At 46.1% G+C, this 22,939-nt stretch overlaps 1 pseudogene; it reads right to left on the bottom strand.

The window, feature by feature from the left end:
- Positions 1-1,819: 1,819 nt before the first annotated feature.
- The window catches only part of LOC141163855 (elongin-A-like), a 32,155-nt pseudogene continuing 11,035 nt past the window's right edge, over positions 1,820-22,939 (bottom strand).

The raw sequence follows: 22,939 nt of genomic DNA, 5'->3' as shown, positions 1-22,939 counted from the left end.
ACCGCATTCCACAGGTGGCGTAGTCGGACATTATAAATACTATAAATAAACTACCCTGGTTTGACCGCCCTGGGTCACGGACCGGGTCACCGCCACGGTGACTACAACTCCCAGCATTTACAGGCCCGGCTCCGGGTACCCCACAGCCCAGGGGGCGCGTCATAAGCATAGGGAGAGATCGCTGAGCTGCTAGGGAGAGTGTTTAGGCCTCTTGATCAAACAAAAGCCCTTTTAAGGGCTACCTGCAGTGTGTACTAGTTCTGTGTTTAAAGGAGCCGCTCACTAGCTCCATAATACCACCAAAAAATAGCTCTTTTCAGAGCTGAAAACTCACAACAAAGTCATAGTACAGGGGAGAGATTGTGTATTAGGTAGTGAGAGGATAAAGTATTCTTCCAGTGTCCATCTTAAAACAGCTCTTGTCAGAGGCAAAGCAATATTTTTCTTGCACACACAAAATTAGCATTGTGTGCTGCCTTTTTTTTTTTTTTAGCACTGGTCTATTTTCCCTGCTGTTTTAGGGATCAGAGCCTGCCTTCTGTCCATGTTAGTGTACATAAAAAATCTTTGATTGCCCTGCACAAAGTAGTAGTCCAAACATTTCCTACTGCCTACTACAAACAAGCACCAGGCCATTTTAACCACTATTTTGGGGTGTCAGCCTGCCTTCTCTCTGTATTAGTCTACGTAAAAAATCTTTGATTGCTCTGTACAAAGTAGTAGTCCAAACATTTCCTACTGCCTGCTACAAAGCACGCACGCACCAGGCCATTCTAACCACTATTTTGGCTGTGACAGCTAGCTTGGCTTGTGCCATCAACATCTGAAAATCTGTTAACAGAACCCAAAATGCCAAAAAAAGCCTGTTGTTAAGGAACGTGGACGTTGACGTGGTGTTGTCCGTGGTGCCCAAGAAGGCACTCAGTCTGTGTCAGGTCAGAAGAAGTTTGATGCATCCACTATGTTCCTGGAAAAAATTCCCGGTCTGGAACGTAAACGTGTGTGGAAGCCAGAAGAGCGAGAGCAGATTCTGTCTTGGATAGCAGACAAGGCCTCCACGCATTTGTCAAGCAGCAACAAATCTTCCACGACCACACAGTCTACTGTGGAAAATACTATGCAGATGAAAAATTTGCTTCTACAGTGATGGAAAATTCAACAAAAATAAATTACATAAACTGTCCCTAAAAGAATTTTGAGAGTCCAGATTACAGATTCAAACACATTGGAATATTGAGCTTAAATGTAGAGATCCCGGATATGAAGAAAGGTGTCTACGAAGGTCAGAGACACCAATTTTTATATCACAGAACAATTCTGCAAAATAATTCACAACAAATATTACATGACACTGCAACAGGAAAACATCAAATCAGAACTGCTAAGTAAATATTAGTAGTTGAGGCATCCAGAGAATCGCAAAATTCCTTTCTTGGTTTCTTTCAATTTTGCCAAAAAAAACATTGTACCTAATTCTGTCATAGGAAATTGCACAAAAATAGTTTTCTATCTGTAATTTGTCTTCAATCAGTAAAAAACTGATTTCAAATGAGGATTCCGCTAGGTTATAAGAGCATCTTAGTGTGGTACACTGATTATTCCCCAACAGTCAGGATCCATATCTGTGACATAAAAAGACACAGTGATTCTAAGGCCCCAGGGACATAAATCAACAAATTAACGGGAATCCTGCAGAGCCAGAGGATTGAGAGATGAAAGAAACATATAGTTAAAACATGAGTATATTAGGACGTTGGGCAAAAGGAAACGGTAAAGTGAAGGGCAACACTGTTTCAGGAATTAATGGGCCCATTCTGCCATTTTATCAATGATTTCCAGTGCAATAATCCCCTCATCACAAAAAAGTCCATTCTCGTCCTTATTTTATCGCCGAGAAAACCAGTTCTTGAAAGCTTTTATTGTTTTGGCCATCATGGAAGCGACCTTTTTCATTTCTGGTTTACGCGGATCATGTCCGGGCTGGACAACACTGCTTGGTGTGGACACTGTACTGCTAGTGACGCGTCCAGGGGATGGGGACGACTCGGCTCCCGGGCCTTGTTTTCGGTTTTGGGGGATGCCGGGGTGGCCGACTCCCGGGCCCGTACCCTGGGGTCACTCTTAAAAAGGAAGGGGGAAAGTTTATTTGGGAAAGGGGAATGTTCGTGACGCCACCTGTGGTCTCTGGTGAGGACCACCAGCGCTGCAGCAGTCCTCTGAGGCCGGTGTTCAGGCAGCTAGATGGTGCGGCTCCCCACAGTTGGAGCAGGGGCTCAGGGCAGCGTATAAGAGGGGATGCAGGACAGAGGGGACCCAGCCGGGTCGGAGGAAGAATAGGCGCACACACGACAGTTCACTTCAGTACCTTTACTGGTGGTGTTTTAGGCACAATCCGGAGCACTGTAGGGTGAGGGGGGCACGTCAGGACTCTCCCCAGTGAGCGGGTGTGGGGCCTCCTGTTTCTTGCCTTTTCCTAGTAAGTTTATTACCTGCCTGGAGCTAGGCCTAACTTGGTCTCTGCAAGCAGCGGCTGACCTGGAGGTAGGGCCTTCTGTTGGAGTTCACACTCCCTGGAATTTTGGGCCTCAGTGACTCCTGACCCTGGTATAACAGTCAGCTTTTGGTGTTCCTGGGACATGTAGTTCACCAGGGGTTCTGGTTGTTTCTGCTGGTCCTAGAGATCCTTGCAGACACGGACGCGGTGTCCGGTATATGGTTATGGGGTGAGCTGGTTAAGCTCCTCTGCCCCCTATGTAGCTCGCTTACTCCACTTGCCTTCGGCTACGCTCGGGCCCTCACTAGGCTACACACAACAGTAGGCCTCGCTACTCTTCACCGCTCTTATGGCGTCGGCACGCCTTGGGCTCACTAACCTGAGCTCCCTGAGTCTGGACTGTGCTCCACTGCAGGATGGCTTCTGTAGGAGCTCCTCTCAACAGGCTTCCTTCTACAGACTGGATTCTCACAGACTGGAACTAGCTCTGTCCCCTGAGGAAACTGTTCTTCAGACTGCACTTCTCACAGACTGGACTTCAGACTCGACTCAGACTGAACTGTCTAGCTCCATCTTCCCTATTTATATCCCTAACCGGGCTCCCTCTGGTGGTCTGAGGTGGAAGGTGGAGGTGTGTGTATGCGGTGGGGGCCTCTTGTGGAGGAATCCGTCCATGCACCCCTCTAGGATCTGTGGCACCAATGCGCAGCAGGGCGCCACATTCCCCCCTAGCAAAGCTCAGTACTCCCGGACTGAAGTACTTTTTATAACAACAACAATAATAACAATCTTCCCTTTATGGGAGGCAATTTGGCTTGAACGTTGCATATAAAACATTATAAATAATAAATAGATATATACAATTTAATAAGCAACCCCAGAACGCAAGTCTCTTCCGGTGAGGTTCCCCGACAGGATGTCCATCTCACAGGGTAGAGTACTTGGTAGCTTGAGGGACCTGTCCCAAACCCTCCTCGTAGGCCCTGGGGTGGCTGCAGGGCATGGAGATCCTGAGTTGGACCTCCGTTAGTGCCACACCAGACAGGTTTTTCTTCTGAGGTCACCTAAAGAGGCACTCCAGGGAGTGCAATTATTTACAAGAAGCCATTTTTGGGCTGCACACAGTCCTCAGCCACAGAGTTCTTTAGGTACCCTTACGGGTAGTTAGAGGCAAAAAGGGAAAGTGTCCATTTCACTTAGGTTGTCCATTATAAGGCAAAACACAAGTTAGGATATACATACATGAAAATACACAATATGATATAATACCCCAGGACCAATTATCTACACTGTCAGAGTTTCCTTCTTACTCTCTGTATCTGACAGGGGTCTGACCTTTGGTACTACGTGTGGACCTGCGTGGTACCGAGAAACATGAAGCACTAATATTTGCTCTACCTCCCTTTCTGTCAGTACTAGCTGTGGAGGGGCTAGAAGGCTGCCTTGGCCTCTGTGCGGGACTGGCAAGTATACCATTAGCTGGGCCTTCTTGCTCTGCTGCAGCCGGGGATCCTTCTTCCGGGGACTCTTCTTGAGCTGGCTCTTCTGGGGCACCTACAGGTTCTTCTTGCTGTGGGTAGAAGGTGATTACAGGAATGATTACTGCTCCTCCTAGTTGGGGCCAATCTGACGGGAAAACTCCTAAGTCAGTGTGTATTACTGTTTCTTTAGGCACTTCTTCTTGGGGCTTTAGCAGGTCTGGACACAACTTCAGATGGTCCCTGGATACTGTTGCAGTCGTTCTTCCTCCGTCTCTACTAATTAGGCAGGTCTTCCTATTATCAAACCTTGAGTTTAACACAGTGTAGGGTTCTCTCTCCCACTGGTCATCAAGTTTGTGGTTTCTCCTTTTCCTCTTTAACACCACTTCTCCTGGTGTGAAGGGTTCTGCGGGCGCACTTTTTTTGTAGCGGGCTTCCTGCTTGTCCCTCACTCGAGTGAGACTGTCTTCGACACAGGCCTGTACTCTTCTGTACTGCTCTTGTCTGGTCGTGTCCCAGTCCTCAGTGGACATATCTGCTTCTGATTCTACTACACCAAGCTCCAGGTCCATGGGCAACTTCCCAGGTCTTGCACGCATGAGATATGTCGGAGTACAATTGGTGGAACTCACAGGTATGTGGTTGTACAGATCTGCAAGGTCAGGTAGTAGATCTGGCCACTGATTTCTCTCCTCTAGTGGTATGGTCTTCAGCAAGTCGATGATGATGTTATTCATCTTTTCACAGAGACCATTGGTTTGGGGGTGGTACGGTGTAGTCCTGATCTTTTTACACCCGTACAAATGGCACAACTCCTTGAAAAATTCGGCCTCAAAGGCTGAGCCCTGGTCTGTCAGCACCTGCTCCGAGTATCCATGGGGTCTGCAGAAGTACGCTTGGAACGTCTTTGCTGCTGTCTCTGCCGTCAGATCTTTGACTGGGGCAACCACCAGGAAACGGGAGTAGTGATCCACCATGGTCAGGGCATAGGAGTATCCTGACCTGCTAGGTGACAGCTTGACATGATCCAGAGCCACGATCTCCAAAGGTTGAGTTGTCTTGATGGGTTGCAGGGGCGCCTTCTGGCTGCTGTAGTCTTTTCTTCTGAGGCTCCAGGGTCCACAGTTCAGGCACCACCTCTCAATGGAGCTGCGCATTCCCACCCAGTAGAATCAACACTTCAGCAGGGTCTCTAGCTTTTTCCAGCCAAAGTGTCCCGCCTGATCGTGGTAGGCTTCCAACACCATCTGGATGTCTGTCTTGGGTACTGTTAGAACCTTGCTGTTAGGTTTTTTTTCCTTTGCTGGTCACATGACTTTGTTGGCCTATTTAATCCTGCTCCGCCCTTCTGGCTTTGCTGGACTTCATTGTATATCTACTTTCTAGCTAGCCTGTGCGCTGTATCTAACTCTGTTAGTTTGCTTGGTCTACGGACCTCTATGTTCTATCTATTTTGTTTGTTCGTCTGTCTGCTACTATTTCTGTTAGGAGGTGTCCCATATTCCTCCCAGTCCTTAGTACTTGTAGGGATTCCCTCCCCACATCTATAGGTCTTCGTACAGACTAGATTAGGACTTTAGCAGGTCTGATCGCAGGATCAGGTTCCCTGTTACATCGTAGGGATTCAGCTGAGTCTTATAGTAGGGACAGATCTCCTCTCTTTCCTTAGCTTTGGTAGCAGAACATAACAGTAAGTCCAGCCTGCAAATTCTCTAAGGAAAGATTTTTCTGTTCCATCATGGTGTCGGTTCAGGATTTGGCTCATCGCCTGCAGGGACTCTCTCTGGAGGTGGCCGAGCTCCGTCAGCACGTGAGTAACTGTCCTGGAGCACATTTCTTGGAGCCTAAGGTATGTTTGCCGGATTTATTTTTTGGTGAACACCGAGAATTTTTTTCATTTAAAAATGCTTGCTTATTGTATTTTCGTTTGAGACCTAAGTCCTCTGGGGATGAATCCCAGCGCGTAGGGTTCATAATGTCACTTTTGCGCAAAGAGCCTCAGGAGTGGGCCTTTTCTTTGCAACCTAGTGATTCATGCTTCAGATCAGTGGATAGTTTTTTTTCTGCTTTGGGACTATTATATGATGATCCTGACCGTGTCGCATCAGCTGAGACTGAGTTGAGACGTCTAAAACAAGGATCGGGTAATGTGGAAAAATATTGTACACATTTTCGTCGTTGGTCCACTCAAACAGGGTGGAACGATTCTGCTCTGAAAAGTCTATTTCTTGCTGGGCTCAGTGAAAGGGTTAAAGACCTGCTAATTGCTTATCCTACACCTGAGGATTTGCAACAGGCTATGCAATTAGCTATACGGGTGGATAGAAGACTGCGTGCTAGGGTTAATGAGAGCAAATCCTCTGCTATGTCAGTTTCTGGTTATGATAATGTGTGTACTAACAGTGGTGAACCGATGGAGATTGGATCGGTGGCACCTCGCTCTCAAGAAAAAGACCGTCGTTTTTCGCAAGGCTTGTGCTTCTATTGCGGAAAATCTGGTCATTTGATTAAAGGCTGTGAGCTTCGGATGAAGAAAGAAAAAAAAATGGTCAGTCACGCCCGTATTGCCTGTTTAAATTCCAAGGGTATATTTTTAGCTGCTTCCACGATTGCTCAGGAAAAATTAATGGAATTTCGGGTGTTTGTTGATTGCGGGTCTACACTGAATGTAATTGATGGGGGATTCGTGGAAAAACTCAATTTAAAACCTGAACCTTTATCATCCCCCATTGCTGTGGTTTCTGTGGATGGCTCCCCTTTGAAGAATATTACTCTCAAGGTCAGTGAATTTCCTCTCACTATTAATGGTGTTCACCATGAGAAATTGGATTTGGTAGTGTTGAATAACTTGCCTTCTCCAGTAATATTGGGTTTGCCCTGGTTAAAATTTCACAATCCTGTACTGGATTGGTCTACCAGTGAAATTAAATCCTGGAGCCACAAATGTTATGACAAGTGTTGTAATGGGCGTATTGCAGCTTTGGATAGGGGAGAATTGCCTGTTCCTATTCAGGATTTTTGGAGAGTTTTTTCTGAGAAGGAATCGCAGGTTTTGCCTCCCCATAGAGACTATGATTGTTCTATTGAATTTGTCCCTGGAGCGACTCTTCCTAAAAGTCGTTTATTTAACCTTACTATTCCTGAGAGGAAGGCTTTGGAGGAATACATACAGACAAGTTTGGCCGCCGGTCACATTAGGCCCTCTAAGTCTCCTGTGGCGGTTGGATTTTTTTTTGTAAAAAAAAAGGACGGCGGTTTACGTCCTTGTCTGGATTTTCGTGAGATTAACAAAATTACGGTACGCAATCCTTACCCACTGCCATTGATTCCTGATCTGTTTAACCAGTTATTGGGGGCCAAGTGGTTCTCTAAAATTGACCTTAAGGGGGCATACAATCTGTTGCGCATGAAGGAGGGTGATGAATGGAAGACTGCTTTTAACACTCCTGTGGGTCATTTTGAGAATCTGGTTATGCCTTTTGGTCTTACTAATGCTCCTGCATTTTTTCAGAATCTGATTAATGACATCCTTAGACCTTTGATCGGTAAAAATGTGGTTGTGTATTTGGATGACATTTTGATTTATTCGCCAGATCTGGAGTCTCATTGGCGGAGCGTGCGTGAGGTATTACAGTTATTAATGGACAATTCGCTTTTTGCTAAGCTGGAGAAATGTGAGTTCGCTGTACAGAGAATTAGTTTTTTGGGCTACATTATCTCCAGCAAAGGTTTTGAGATGGATCCGGTTAAGGTTCAGGCTGTGCAGGAATGGCCTAGGCCTATTGGTTTGAAATCGATACAGAGGTTTTTGGGTTTCGCCAATTACTACAGAAAATTCATAAAAAATTTTTCTAGTATTGTCAAACCTCTGACTGATCTCACCAGGAAAGGTGCTGATGCGGTTCAGTGGTCTTCTGAGGCCATCGAAGCTTTTGTGTATCTCAAGGAGAGGTTCACCTCTGCTCCCATCCTTATGCAGCCTGATGTTACTAGGCCGTTTTTGGTTGAGGTTGATGCTTCCTCTGTGGGGGTTGGCGCAGTATTGTCTCAGGATAACGGGGATGGATTACATCCCTGTGCCTTTTTTTCAAAAAAATTTTCGGAGACTGAACTGAATTACGATATTGGTAATCGGGAATTATTGGCTATTAAACTCGCATTTGAACACTGGCACCACTTCTTGGAAGGTGCGGAATTTCCCGTTCAGGTTCTTACGGATCATAAAAATCTGATATATCTTGATGCTGCCAAGCGCCTGAATGCCCGTCAGGCTAGGTGGGCACTGTTTTTCTCGCGGTTTAATTTCTCCGTTACTTACATCCCTGGTACTAAGAATGTTAAGGCGGATGCCTTGTCTCGCAGTTTTTCTCCCATAGTCGGTGCTGAGAAAGAGGAAAACATTTTACAAGAAGGTGTTGTGATAGCTGCTTTAGACTCCGTTTTGGAAGATGAGATTCTTAAAGCTCAGGAGAATGCCCCATCTAACACTCCTCATGGGAGGTTGTTTGTGCCTGGGACCTTTAGGAGAGATTTGTTTGTTGAGTGTCACGAATCTCGGTTGGCAGGTCATCCCGGAATCTCTGAGACCAAGAGACTGGTGGGTCGCAGTTTTTGGTGGCCTGGATGGCAGAAGGAAGTCATTAAGTGGGTGCGCCAATGTACTATATGTGCTAGATCTAAGTCCTCACATACTCCTGCTGCGGGGTTGCTTTGTCCTTTGGAGGTCCCCAGTGCTCCTTGGACACATTTGGCTATGGACTTTATAACTGACCTTCCCCCCTCTGAGGGTTTTACTGTCATCTGGGTGGTCGTGGACCGTTTTAGCAAGATGTGTCACTTGGTTCCCTTCGTCAAACTGCCCTGCGCTAAAACTCTCGCTAAGGCCTTTGTCAAGGAAATTGTCAGACTTCATGGCGTTCCTACTGACATTGTTTCTGATAGGGGTCCTCAGTTCGTGGCTCGTTTTTGGCGTGCCTTTTGTGACAGGTTGGGAATTCATTTGTCGTTTTCGTCCGGATATCATCCTGAATCTAATGGCCAGACAGAAAGGAAAAACCAGGATGTTGAGCAGTTCTTGCGTTGTTTTGTGGCAGACAATCAAGAGGGGTGGTCTGAGTTTCTGCCACTTGCCGAATTTGCTCTGAACAATCATACATCTTCTTCTGCTGGTTGTTCGCCTTTTTTTTGTTGTTCTGGGAGACATCCGTCGTTTGGGTCGTTCTCCAAGTTGGGATCTGCCGTGCCTGAGGAGGAGAATTTTTCCGGTGATTTGGAAAGAGTTTGGACGGATGTGCGTGGTAATCTTCAGGAGGCCAACAGAAAATCTAAAGACTACTTTGATAGGAAACGACAGGAGGTTTTGTTCGCTGTTGGTGACATGGTTTGGTTGTCCTCTAGGAATCTGCGGTTGAGGATTCCTTCTAAGAAATTGGGTCCCAAGTTTGTAGGGCCCTTTAAGGTGCTTCAGGTTGTCAACCAATCTGCTGTTAGGTTGGAGGTTCCTACCTCCTGGAGAATTAATCCGGTCTTTCATGTCTCTCTGTTAAAAAAAGCTGTTGTGTCGGATGGTGACGCCTCTGCCTTTGTTCCTCCGGTGGTGGAGGACGGGGAATATGAAATTTCTCGCATCCTTGACTCTAGACGGTATAGAGGTAGTTTGCAGTATCTTGTGGCCTGGAAAGGTTTCGGACCCGAGGATAACTCTTGGGTGAGGTCAGATGATGTTTCCGCGTCCAGACTTATCAGAGCGTTTCACAGGAGATTTCCTGATAAGCCTGGTCCTAGGGGATCCGGAGGATCCTCTTAGAAGGGGGGGTACTGTTAGAACCTTGCTGTTAGGTTTTTTTTCCTTTGCTGGTCACATGACTTTGTTGGCCTATTTAATCCTGCTCCGCCCTTCTGGCTTTGCTGGACTTCATTGTATATCTACTTTCTAGCTAGCCTGTGCGCTGTATCTAACTCTGTTAGTTTGCTTGGTCTACGGACCTCTATGTTCTATCTATTTTGTTTGTTCGTCTGTCTGCTACTATTTCTGTTAGGAGGTGTCCCATATTCCTCCCAGTCCTTAGTACTTGTAGGGATTCCCTCCCCACATCTATAGGTCTTCGTACAGACTAGATTAGGACTTTAGCAGGTCTGATCGCAGGATCAGGTTCCCTGTTACATCGTAGGGATTCAGCTGAGTCTTATAGTAGGGACAGATCTCCTCTCTTTCCTTAGCTTTGGTAGCAGAACATAACAGGTACCACTATCTGCCATACCATCTCATGGGTTTTGGGGTTGACGTACCTCCGGCACAGCTTCTCTCTATAGATGAACAGCCGGCTCTTCTCATTCCACAGCTGCTTGGCTTGGAGAGACGCTTCCTTCTCCAGGGAGGAACCTTCCTGGGTTATTAGTTCTTTAATACGGCTGACAACCGGGTCGCTGTCCTGGGTCTCCTTCCAGCTATGGTGAGGCAGGGGATGTAACGTCTTTCCGCGAGGTCTCCTGGAGGCTCATTGCTCGTGGACCATTACATTCCGATGAAAGGCAGGTAGTTCAATCTCTTCCAGGTCATCCACTTCTTCTTCAGTGTCCGACTGGTGAGGCATCCTGGACAGGGCATCGGCGTTGGCATTCTTGCGGCCCGCCCGGTACTTGATAGTGAATTGGTAGTTTGACTGCCGAGCCATCCATCGTTGTTCCATGGCTCCTAGCTTGGCTGTTTCTAGATGAGTCAAGGGGTTGTTATCAGTGAAGGCAGTGAATTTACTGGAGGCTAGGTAGTGCTTGAACCGCTCGGTGATGGCCCAGACCAGGGCCAGGAACTCTAACTTGAAGCTGCTATAGTTCTCCGGGTTCCTCTCGGTCGGGCGGAGCTTCCTACTTGCATAAGCAATCACCTTCTCTTTGCCATTCTGCTTCTGACTCAGTACAGCTCCTAATCCTTCGTTGCTGGCATCAGTGTACAGCAGGAACGGTTGGCTGTAGTCAGGGTAGGCTAGGATCTCTGCGCCGGTCGGTATCTCCTTCATCACATTAAAGGATTCAGCTTGTTCCTTACTCCACTGGAACGGGGGGGGGGGTTCTGCCTCTGGGGGACTGTCCTACCAGGAGATCTTGCAGAGGCACCGCTTTCTTGGCATAGTCCTTCACAAACCTCCGGTAATACCCGACTAGTCCCAGGAACTGACGTACCTCCTTGAGGCTCTTCGGCTCCGGCCATTTCTGGATGGCAGTGACCTTCTCCGGGTCTGGTGCTACTCCCTCTGGACTAACGATGTGCCCCAGGTACTGTACCTTTCTCTTGAGCAGGTGGTACTTTGAGGGCTTCAGCTTCATCCAATACCGGGACAGTGACTCAAATACCTCCGCCAGGTGCTTCAAGTGGTCCTCATATGTTTTGGAGTACACTATCACAACATCCAGGTATAGTAGTACAGTCTCGAAGTTGCGGTGTCCCAGGCAGCACTCCATCAATCTTTGCAACGTTCCGGGGGCGTTGCAGAGTCCAAACAGCATACTATAGAACTCGCAGAGTCCCATTGGGGTGGTGAAGGCCGTCTTCTCCCGATCCTCCTTAGCAACAGCTACTTGCCAGTACCCACTAGTGAGGTCAAGGGTGGAGAAGTAATTTGCAGACTTTAAGGCAGCCAGGGATTCCTCTATACGTGGTAAAGGGTATGCATCTTTATGTGTAATGCGATTTACTTGTCTGTAATCTACACACATTCTCATGCTTCCGTCCTTTTTCCTGACTAGAACTAGGGGAGCTGCCCAGGGACTACAACTATCCCTTACTACCTCTGCCTTCTTCATGTCGTGCAACATCTCCTTCGCCTTCTGGTAGTGTGCTGGTGGTATAGGCCTGTAACGTTTTTTGATGGGTGGATGGTCACCTGTGGGGATATGGTGTTGAACCCCCTTAATCCTCCGAAAGTCAAGTGGGTGCTTACTGAATACTTGCTCGTATTCTTGAACCACCCGGTGTACACCCTGCTTCTGATGGGCAGGAGTGGTGTCTGTCCCAACATGGAGCTGTTGACACCAATCCTCCACCTGGGTTGCCGGGTCATTATCCTCCACTTCGTCTGGTGAGGTTAAGGACTCCACCGTGTGTATGGAGTTGTTATTTACTGTGTACAATTTGACAACAGTGGCGTAGCGTGGTAATCTAACCTCGTCCTCCCCATAGTTTAGGAGGCGTATGGGCACCCTCCCATTGCGTACATCCACTACCCCTCTGGCAGTCAAGAGTGTAGGCCTATGTTCCGAGCTAAGGAGCTCCACTACCGCCTGGTAGCTCCGTCCTTTGAGACCTATTGCTGCTCTGCACCAAATCAGCATTTCACTCATCGGGGGAATCACAATGGGTACCGGGTCTGTCATCCGTACATTACCAATTTCACCACCTGTTAGCTTTACATGTTGCTGGTACATAAGGGCTCGGATCTCTTTCTGCAGTGCCCTTCTCTGCCCTGGTCTGGCAGTGTCAGCTATCTGTTGGAGCAAGAACAACACTTCTCCCAAACAGTTACTAACAATATTTGTGCCAAGTACCATATACAAGTCTGTATCATCAGGATTAGTCTCTACTACAATTAGTCCCTGGTCCTTCAGTTCCACTCTTCCCACCTTTACTGCCACATCCTTAACCCCGACTAGGTTAAGGGGAAGGCCATTTGAGGCATAGACGGAAAGACTTGGATCTGGTGGGTGAAGTTCGTCTATGGACCAGGCATGATGGTTACCAGAGATCCTGTGTCCAGTAGAGCGAGTGTCGCGATGCCGTCCAGCACAATGGACAGGAATGGCACTTCCGAGCGCAGGCTGTCCAGCTCACTAGGGGACGTTGCTTGCACCTTGGCTTCAGCAGCTACCGGGGAAAAGGTGGACGCTGCAGGCACTGGGATGGCCCCACCCTGGTAACATTGGATAGCAGTTGTTTCCAGGGGCTGCAGTCCTTTTATAGCCATGTCCTTAAGGGTGTCAAAGGTGGCGGTCTGGATGATCCAGGGACCACCAATGCACAGTCCTGCTCTCCTCTTGGGACCTCAGTCCCCGGATAAACTGTTCCTTCAGCATTTTATTTTCATTATCGATGCTGGTTGGACTAACCTGTTTCAGAGCTCGCAGGGCCCCTTGTAGACGCCAGGCATAGTCCCGAACACTGTCCTCCGGTTGCTGAGAGCAGTTGTAGAACCTCATCCGGAGGTCTGTCTCAGTACAATTCTCAAAGACAGTCTGTAACTTTTTAAAGATTGCGGACACTGACTCCTGGTCTGCGGCCGACCAGGTTTCTACTTCTCGCTCCGCAGCACCAGTCAATTGTCCTAATACAACAGCGGCTCTTTGCTTGCCTGTCATAGCGTACATGTCCAGTATACCGCATATTTTCCTTTTAAATCCAGACAGGGTATCTGGTTTGCCGCTGTACTGGGGGAGCCACTTCGCTCCAGGGATATACGGCAGGGCCATGGGTATGACAGGGGTTACAGGCCCTGCTGGTGGAGCGGCTGCTCCGGCCTGCTGGGCGTCGAGCGCGGGTAGATCAGCCGATACTCCGGCGATGTGCTGTTCTTCAGACATTCTGGCGCCCCCCTAGCGAACCGTGCCCTACCTTCTTTTCTTTTCTAAAGGTAGGCCGCAGCTCCACAGGTGACGGTCTTCTTCAGGACCTTGCGTCGTTTGCGTCCTGCGTCAGAGCGCTCAACGGGGCTCCTTCCAGGACCTGGCGCTTTCTGGTTTGACGTCGAGGCGTGGGGCGTGTCCGGGGCTTCGCGCGCTTCAGCAGGTACGCCTCTCAGTTTTCCCGCGGTTACGCCATTCTTCCCTCTCGGCAGCACAACAATGGCGGCGATCTTCGCCACAGTTAAATACACAGTTTTTGATTAAAGGCGCACAGTACCCGGTGGCAACGGGCACAACACTCCGTTGTTGCAGCAGGCACGGAATCCTGTTCGTGACGCCAGGAAGAGATGACGCGCCCATGGGATGGGGACGACTTGGCGCCTGGGCCTTGTTGTCGGTTTTGGGGGATGCCGCGGTGGCCGGCTCCTGGGCCCGTACCCTTGGACCACTCTTAAAAAGGAAGGGGGAAAGTTTATTTGGGAAAGGGGAATGTTCATGATGCCACCTGTGGTCTCTGGTGAGGACCACCAGCGCTGCAGAAGTCCTCTGAGGCCAGTGTTCAGGCAGCTAGATGGTGCGGCTCCCCACAGTTGGAGCAGGGCCTCAGGGCAGCGTAGAAGAGGGGATGCAGGACAGAGGGGACCCAGCCGGGTCGGAGGAAGAATAGGCGCACACACGACAGTTCACTTCAGTACCTTTACTGGTGGTGTTTCATGCACAATCCAGAGCACTGTAGGGTGAGGGGTGCATATCAGGACTCTCCCCAGTGAGCGGGTGTGGGGCCTCCTGTTTCTTGCCTTTTCCTAGTAAGTTTATTACCTGCCTGGAGCTAGGCCTAACTTGGTCTCTGCAAGCACCGGCTGACCTGGTGGTAGGGCCTTCTGTTGGAGTTCACACTCCCTGGAATTTTGAGCCTCAGTGACTCCTGACCCTGGTATAACAGTCAGCTTTTGGTGTTACTGGGACATGTAGTTCGCCAGGGGTTCCGGTTGTTTCTGCTGGTCCTAGAGATCCTTGCAGACACGGACGCGGTGTCCAGTATATGGTTATGGGGTGAGCTGGTTAAGCTCCTCTGCCCCCTATGTAGCTCGCTTACTCCACTTGCCTTCGGCCACGCTCGGGCCCTCACTAGGCTACACACAACAGTAGGCCTCGCTACTCTTCACCGCTCTTATGGCGTCGGCACACCTTGGGCTCACTAACCTGAGCTCCCTGAGTCTGGACTGTGCTCCACTGCAGGGTGGCTTCTGTAGGAGCTCCTCTCAACAGGCTTCCTTCTACAGACTGGATTCTCACAGACTGGAACCAGCTCTGTCCCCTGAGGAAACTGTTCTTCAGACTGCACTTCTCACAGACTGGACTTCAGACTCGACTCAGACTGAACTGCCTAGCTCCACCTTCCCTATTAATATCCCTAACTGGGCTCCCTCTGGTGGTCTGAGGTGGAAGGTGGAGGTGTGTGTATGCTGTGGGGGCCTCTTGTGGAGGAATCCGTCCATGCACCACTCTAGGATCCGTGGCACCAATGCGCAGCAGGGCACCACACTAGTACTTGGTTTGTCAAATGAGTGGAGTTCCTCAGATGGCACACCGCTATAACTGCTAGTGACTGGCATGAAGAGTTTAATCCTTTCTTTTTCACTGACAACTGCTGCTCCTGTTCCAAACTTTTCTTGCCTTCTATATACATGGGGGTTTCACTTCTGTATTCACAAATGGCATCTTGGCTTGTCGGACTTTAGGCTTGTTTGCATGTGAAGAGCGGATATTCTGAGTTAGCATGACCAGCCTGTGCTCTTGAGCTTCGTGGAGACGGAGATTCAGCTCTCTCCAGCTCTCATACTCATCTGGAATCTCATTTCTGAAATCTCTTTGACAGTAATTTCTCCAGAGTTGATCTGGGTCTTCAATCAGTAAATGATTACAATCTTCTAACCAGTACAACTGCTCTGGTGTGCATTTCTCCAAAACTGGCTCAAGCATTGAATAGGGTACACCTCCTACCTCATAGATCGAGTCTATGTTGTTAGCCATGACTCGGATGCACTGCTTGTAGAGGGACATCATCTTTGGCAAGTAAGCGGATTTAGATCCAGAATACACCTGCATCTTGGAGTTTAATCTGCATCCAGTAAATCCGTTACCTTCATCCTCCTCTTGAGAGTACAGTGGAGCTTTCCTCTTATAAGGCATGGAGGGAACAGTGTCAATAGATGAAAGAGGTCGATAATTTGGCTGGATAGTTGGCAATGGTATATCAGGTAGAACAGGGACTTGGTCTATCTTGGACTCTTTCTTTTCCTTTTTTCAGGCATTTGCTGTTTCGCTTTGCTTTTCTCTTTACGATCTACTTTACTCTCATGCTGTTGCTCTTTTCAGGTGTAGAAGTCGATGTAGATGTTGGCTTTACAGTAGGTTTCTTCTTTTTCTTATGGTTCTGGGGCTGGTTACAGCTGAGATAGGACTCAAAAGACATTGTTGGTTGCTCAAATTCATCTTCATCATGTTCAGTTTCTGGAGGCGGCAGAGAGATCTTAATAGATTTCTTATCTTGTGTTCCTGAGTCATTTTAATGAGTTTTGCTCTTGATTTTTTCTGATTTTTCCTTGGTTACCAAATTTTTTTCAGATACCTTTCCCTTCTCAACAGGATCCAAGCCTATTTTATGTTTGTCAGGTTTTGATTTCTAACTACTATTTGTGATTGGAGGCCCTTGTGATGATGGCTTCTTGCTTCAACCATGACTCAGCCCAGAGGGCTAATTTTTAGAAGCCCTATGCACATTGTGCAGTGTACAAATCTGAAATGTACAGTGGTTCTACCAAACTAATATTTGCCATTGGAGGCCCTTGTCACAGGTTGTGCCACATTGTGACTGAGATAGGGGTTACATATTCAATAGAAATTTACACTGACTGTTGATGACCGACTGATGGCCCTCTGAAAACTTGAATTGAGGGCCACAACTACTACAGTACTCCATCGTACATAATGTTTGACAAGGGAGGCCCTTGTCATGGAATCTCCCTGCACCTATGACACAGCCCCCAGGAGTAATTTTTTGAAATACGATGCTGCACATTCTGCACTGGACCACGTAGTACAGTATCAAGAAGTCTTCTCTTCCTATATAATCTGGGGAATATTGACAATCAAAATCTCTGAGACATTTGGAGAAGCTTTTCCAACCCATCCTGGAGGGGGGCACCATATATCATTTGTCCTTTGACTTGCACAAGTGATATATTTGATATTGCATTTTTGGCCTGTTACATGCAATTTAGGTTAGGCTTGGTAGTTGTTCTTGTGTGTCTGTAAAAGTGGCGTAATACTGCGACAAACTTATTCCCAGAAACCATATGTGAGTCAGAAATGCATGCAGGCACATTCTCCCGGCTCTTCCCATTCTGTTTCATCACTTTCCCATCCATTTCAGCCTTTTCCTCAGGCCCCCAGACCACTTTGTAGGGTCCAGCAGAAAATTACTCGCATTTACCATTGACTTACATTGTACTCGCTATTCGGAACGAATACGCGATTATTACAAAGTACTCGTTACGAGTATAGCGATTACGAATATTACGGTACTCACTCATCACTAGTCAGGAGGAATGGGCCCAAATTCCGACCAACTATTGTGAGAAGCTTGTGGAAGGATATCCCAAATGTTTGACCTAAGTCATTCAGTTTAAGGGCAATGGTACCAAATAGTAATGAAATGTATGCAAACTTTTGACTTTGCAGTAAGTAATAAAAATGCGTTAAAACATTCTCTCTCGTTATTCTGGCATTTGGCAAATATTAAAAATGATTATAATACTAATTGACCTAAAGGAAAGGTTTATTCTGATTTCATGTCAGATATTGAGAAAAATATGCATATGTGTCTTTTTATATAGTGTAAGTAAACTTCTGGTTTCAACCGTAGATGGTAGCCCAGATTGCCCTAGTTATAATCCGCCTATGTAGGAATTTACTTTTTTATTCATTCATTCATTCATAGTTGTAGCAGCCGTAGCTTATTACTTTTACATAAGCTCTTCTATATGAGGTCTTGCTTTTTTGTGTCTGTGTCACACGTAGCGTAAATGCTGATTTTTTTTTCCTGCATATTTTCTGCAGATATCAAACTATGCAATAACAGATTTGAAGCACTTTTTTAATGTGTTATTATAGCACAAAAAAGCTTTGATTGTCTACAGTGTTTTTTTACAAGCATTTTTTTTCATGCTCCATATAGAAGCCTATAGAGAAAAAAAAAGAGCCAAAACTGCACAGTTCAACAGCGTCTTTAGGCTGTGTGCCCTCAATGAGTTTTTTGTGAGTTTTTTGATGCTGCGTATTTTTGCTTCATCAAAAACTCAGCGTCTTACAGTTCTAACAAAATAGATGAGATTTATAGAAATCTCATGCCCGCTGTGCATTTTTGTACTCAGGGTAAACTGACCTGCGGAGCGTATTTATGATTTGCAACATGTCAATTTCTTTTCTGGGTACAGTACGTTTTATGTGCAGATTTCCCCGTTAGGTGCAGAAAATTCACAGGTAAAAAATACATGTGCGTTTTTGTGCTTTTCCGCCACACTAAGTACACATGTAGTCGGCACATGAAGTTTTGTAAAAGCCAAATACCAGGAAACATCTGCAGCAAAGCAGCTTTTTTAAAAAAATGTGACGTAAAAAAAGACAAAACCTGCAGTATCAAAACTGCGATGAAAAAGCACTTAAAAAAAAAACACTCAAAAATGCAATGAAAAAATGCAAGTACCAAAATTTACATAATACGTGCAGAAATGCTGTAGAAAATCTGCAACATAAAAAAACTCAACAAAAGCTCATCATGGGAACAAAGCTTCAGATGCACAATGGGTGAATTTTCATGGAATCACATCCACTTTGCCTGTACAGTTAAACGCAGAAAAATGTCTGTGCAAAAAGAATGCAGTAGAAAAACGCAGCATTTACGCTACGCGTAAATGTCCAAGCAAATTGCATGCGATTTTATGAAAACTCCTGCCAACTGAACGTCTAGAGATGCTGTTGCACTGTGTGATTTTGGTTCTTTTTTTCTCTATAAGCTTCTAGGTAGAGCCTGAAAAAAAAGCATGTAAAAAAACACAGTTGCATTTTTAAGTGTAAAATCAAAGCTTTTCTGTACTATAAAAAAAGCATTAAAAAACCTGAGAAAAGGAAATCACAGTTTTTCCTCCTTTTGTTACTTTTGATTTTCCTGACTTCTCGCTCTCCATGCTCACCGCCTGCTTCTCACCCTCATATTACCTTGATGCCCCTTTGAACCCATTATTCTGTTTATGTGTAACTATTGACATAACAGGATATTATTTGTCAGCATTGTTGATTCACCTATCTTACCTTCAAAATTTCTGAACAATTTATACTAAGGTTGGTTTCACACAAGTACTAGTATTCCGCATGGCTAATAACCGCAACACAGAATTACAGAGATTCATAACAAATTGTGTGCAGTTTTGCCATGAGGTGCGCTATTGCTTTAGTGCTCCTGGCCCAAGACGGTATAGTAAAGACTGACCACTAGATGGCACAAACGAGCAATCTATATATGCTTCTACTGCCAGAATTTCTGCTTCAAATAATTTTTTTCTCAGTCAGCACATTGACCCATAGAGATTCATCAATTCATACACACATCTATTGTGCTGATACAAAATAAATACATTGTTTAAAGAGGATCTGTATCCAGATTTGCACCTATTATTACACAAACCTCTTACAAATGACGTGTGAATGACTGTATAATCCTTTTTGAAAGTTTATGACAGGCAAGAGAGTGAAAATGCACTTGTGTCCAAGTACAAGTACTGTACATTCAATCTCTGTTCCCCTAGCCTGATTGAAAGCTCCTTCTCTGTCCCTCCTCCCTGTTGCTGTTGAACTCTCACACTGCTCAGTACAAGCTGCAGCTCTATGTCAGACGGGTAGAAGATAGTTTAGTCTATAAATACAATTCTGTATGACCTCTTCCATTCACTTACTAGACTCCTAGCATGCTAATTTTAATAAAAAAAATTTACACAGTAGAGATGAGAGAAACTTTTGAAATTCAAATTTTCCAACTTTGCTGAATTTTACCTAAAAATTTGATTTGCAGCTAATAAATGCATGCAAATCTCTATACGAGAAAGATTTTAATTACTCAGAAAATAGGTGTAGAGGCAGGGGCATACATAGAAATCATGGGACCCCATAGCAGAAGTTCTAATTGTGCCCCCCCAAAAAGTTAAATAATTGTCGGGGTCACAGAAGAGCAGATCTCACAACTTTCCAGCCTTTACACAGTAATTTTCCTCCTGCTGAAGTCCTAGATTCCTCTTTCATTGTCCCTATAAAGTATTATACAAACAAAAGTGCCCCCCAAACACAGTATGATACCCCCATGGTGAATTCCTCCACATTCACAGTATAATGACCCTACTGTTCCCCACCTCAACTATCAAGGCAAAGTATGGTGACCCCAACACAGTATAATGCCCCAACTGTGACCCCCACACAGCCCTCCATGCAGTATAATGGGCCTACATACAGTATAACAGTATAACGGTCTGCACTAGCCCTCCAAAAAGTATAATAGCCCCCACACAGTATGAAGGACCCCACACAAACCTTCACACTGTATAATTGCTTGCATACAGTACAATGGACTCCCACATATTATAATGGCCCCCCATAATCTTCCTTATAGTATAATGCACTCCCCATGGTTCTGAATAGAATATAATGCTCTCCCCATGGTCCTCCATAAAATATAGTGCACTCCCCATGGTCATCCATAGAATATAATGCACCCTCCATGGTCCTCCATAGAATATAATGCACCCCCATGGTCCTCCATACAGTATTATGCACCCCCATGATCCTCCATACAGTATAATGCACCCGCATGATCCTCCATACAGTAGAATGCACCCCCATGGTCCTCCATACAATATAATGCACTCGCCATGGTCCTTCAGACAATATAATGCACTCCCCCCATGGTCATCTGAACAATATAATGCACCCCGCCATACTGTATTATGGCCTCCGGTCACTAATTAAATATAATAAGTACAGTACTCACCTCTCCTGGTTCCACCCGATGTTCCAGTCTCCTCAGCGTGCGGTGTGAAGTGCCAGACAACTCAGAGCAACTGGCGCTCTGTAATGATGTCATCGCTGCTCTTAGATGTCAGACGCCGAGGAAGAATGATGGGGGTGGAAGCATCTGCTGATGCTCCCTCCTCCATCATCATTGCTCGCACTGGGCCCCGCTCTGGCCATAAGCGCGAGCAATGATGATGGAGGAGGGAGCATCAGCAGACGCTTCTACCCCCATCATTCTGTGCAGGCTCACGGGCAACCGGGCAGTGCGGGTGCTGACGGGCAGGGCCCAGTGCGGTGAGGGCCCCATATGGGTCCCATAGAAGTGGCGTAGCCTGCCGCCATTGGCGTTACACCACTGTGTAGGGGGGAGGATAGCGAGAACCATGCTCACTATAAGATCTTACACACTACACCCCCTGTTCATAAGAGCTTAACAGGCAAGAGTGAAAGGGAGGACTCTTCTGGTCATAAGGGCTTACATTTTACAGGTGAGAGAGATAGAGAGAGGACCCCGCTGACCATAAGAACTTACAATTTACAGGCGAGAGGGAGAGGACTCCGCTGACTATAAGAGCTTACACTCTACAGGAGAGATAGAGGACCCTGCTGACCATAAGAGCTTACACTGTACAGTGACTCTGGAGATATACAAACTGTGCTCCACTGGGAACCACTGATCTTTGATGGTCCAAAGTACAGGTAATTAAAAGCGGTGTACAAGGTATGATAATCTGTAACATGTCACAGCTGCAGGGGATGATTGAGCAGCCCGCACAGCAACGCAAAATGATGTCAGCCCTATCTTTGATGCTTCAAGAAACTATGAACTTCAGGAAATGTTGACTCAAACTCAATTCTCCAGGGATTGATCCGCTCATCTATATTATACAGCACATTTGATAGAAATTTCCAAATAAATACAATGTAGAGTTGAGCAAAGAGATTATCATGACCCTGATCTGGCATCCACATGTGTACTATATGGCAGCCGGACCAAGGTCCCACTAACTTCCTTTGCTGACAATCAAATGCTGACATCCTTGGTGCATTTGACATTTATAAGGCCCCCATGATGTCATAACTTTGCAGGACGATGCATGTCACGACATCACATGGGTCTTGTAACTACAGAAGAACCCAGCATGCTGGCATTTGAATGTGCATGACCGCTTTAGCTGTCACCCAGTAAAGTTGTGGATGCCGGACCAGGGTCTGATGAATATTTTTGCCCAATTCTAGTTTAATTACTTTATTAACTCCTTCAACACATATGACGTAACTGTACGTCATAATCGGTAAGGGGTTCCCACAAATTGATGTACAGTTACGTCATGGCGATCATGCGGGCACATAGCTGTGCCCATATGGTTTGCCACTGGGAGCTCAGTTTAAGTGATAGCCGAGCTCCAGCTGTCTAGTTTCGCAAACAAAGAGTTCTCCCTTAAACTTTGTAATACCACACAGACATGTTCCTGGTGAGATTCCAAATCCGGTAAGAAAATTAGAATATCATTCAGGTAAATCACAACAAATCTTCCAATCAGAGAAAATATCATTCATAAAATTTTGAAAAACAGCAACTGCATTGGATAACCCAAATGGCATGACGAGATTTTCAAAAAGACCCTCAGACGTTAAGAATGCCGTTTTCCACTCATCACCCTTCCAGATGGTAACCAATAGAAAGCCCCTCTAAGATCAAGTTTAGAAAACCACTTAGCTGAGAAGCTGATTATATAGGTCGGGATAAGTGGAAGTGGGTAAGTATTTTTAACCATGATTTTGTTTAGTTCTTGGAAATAGAAGCAGTGACGGAGGCCGCCATCTTTCTTTTTTACAAAGAAAAATCTAGCATCTACAAGGGAGGAGGAAGATTGGATATGACCATTCCGTAAACTTTTGTTAACATATTCTTTCATGGTGGTCCGTTCAGGTCCAGACAAATTGTAAAGGTGAGCGTTAGGTAATTTGGTATTAGGGACAAGATTAATAGCACAATCATAAGGACGATGAAGAGGTAGTATCTCCGCCTCTTTTTCCGAGAACACATCTCTGAAGTCCTTTAGGTACCCCAGCAGACCCTTTAGACTAGCAAAGCATATTTGTAGAGACTTTAGACATTTCTTGTAACAATTGACTCTAACAATTTCCTTCTGACACCAATCAATAACAGGATTATGAATATGCAGCCACGGAAGGCCCAGTATCAACCCAGCAGGTAAATTATCCA

Source organism: Phyllobates terribilis, unplaced genomic scaffold (assembly GCF_046119375.1).
Source record: "Phyllobates terribilis strain yellow unplaced genomic scaffold, ASM4611937v1 Scaffold_1__5_contigs__length_1240528914, whole genome shotgun sequence".
Lineage (NCBI taxonomy): Eukaryota > Metazoa > Chordata > Amphibia > Anura > Dendrobatidae > Phyllobates > Phyllobates terribilis.
This window is presented reverse-complemented; position numbering and strand designations above follow the sequence as displayed.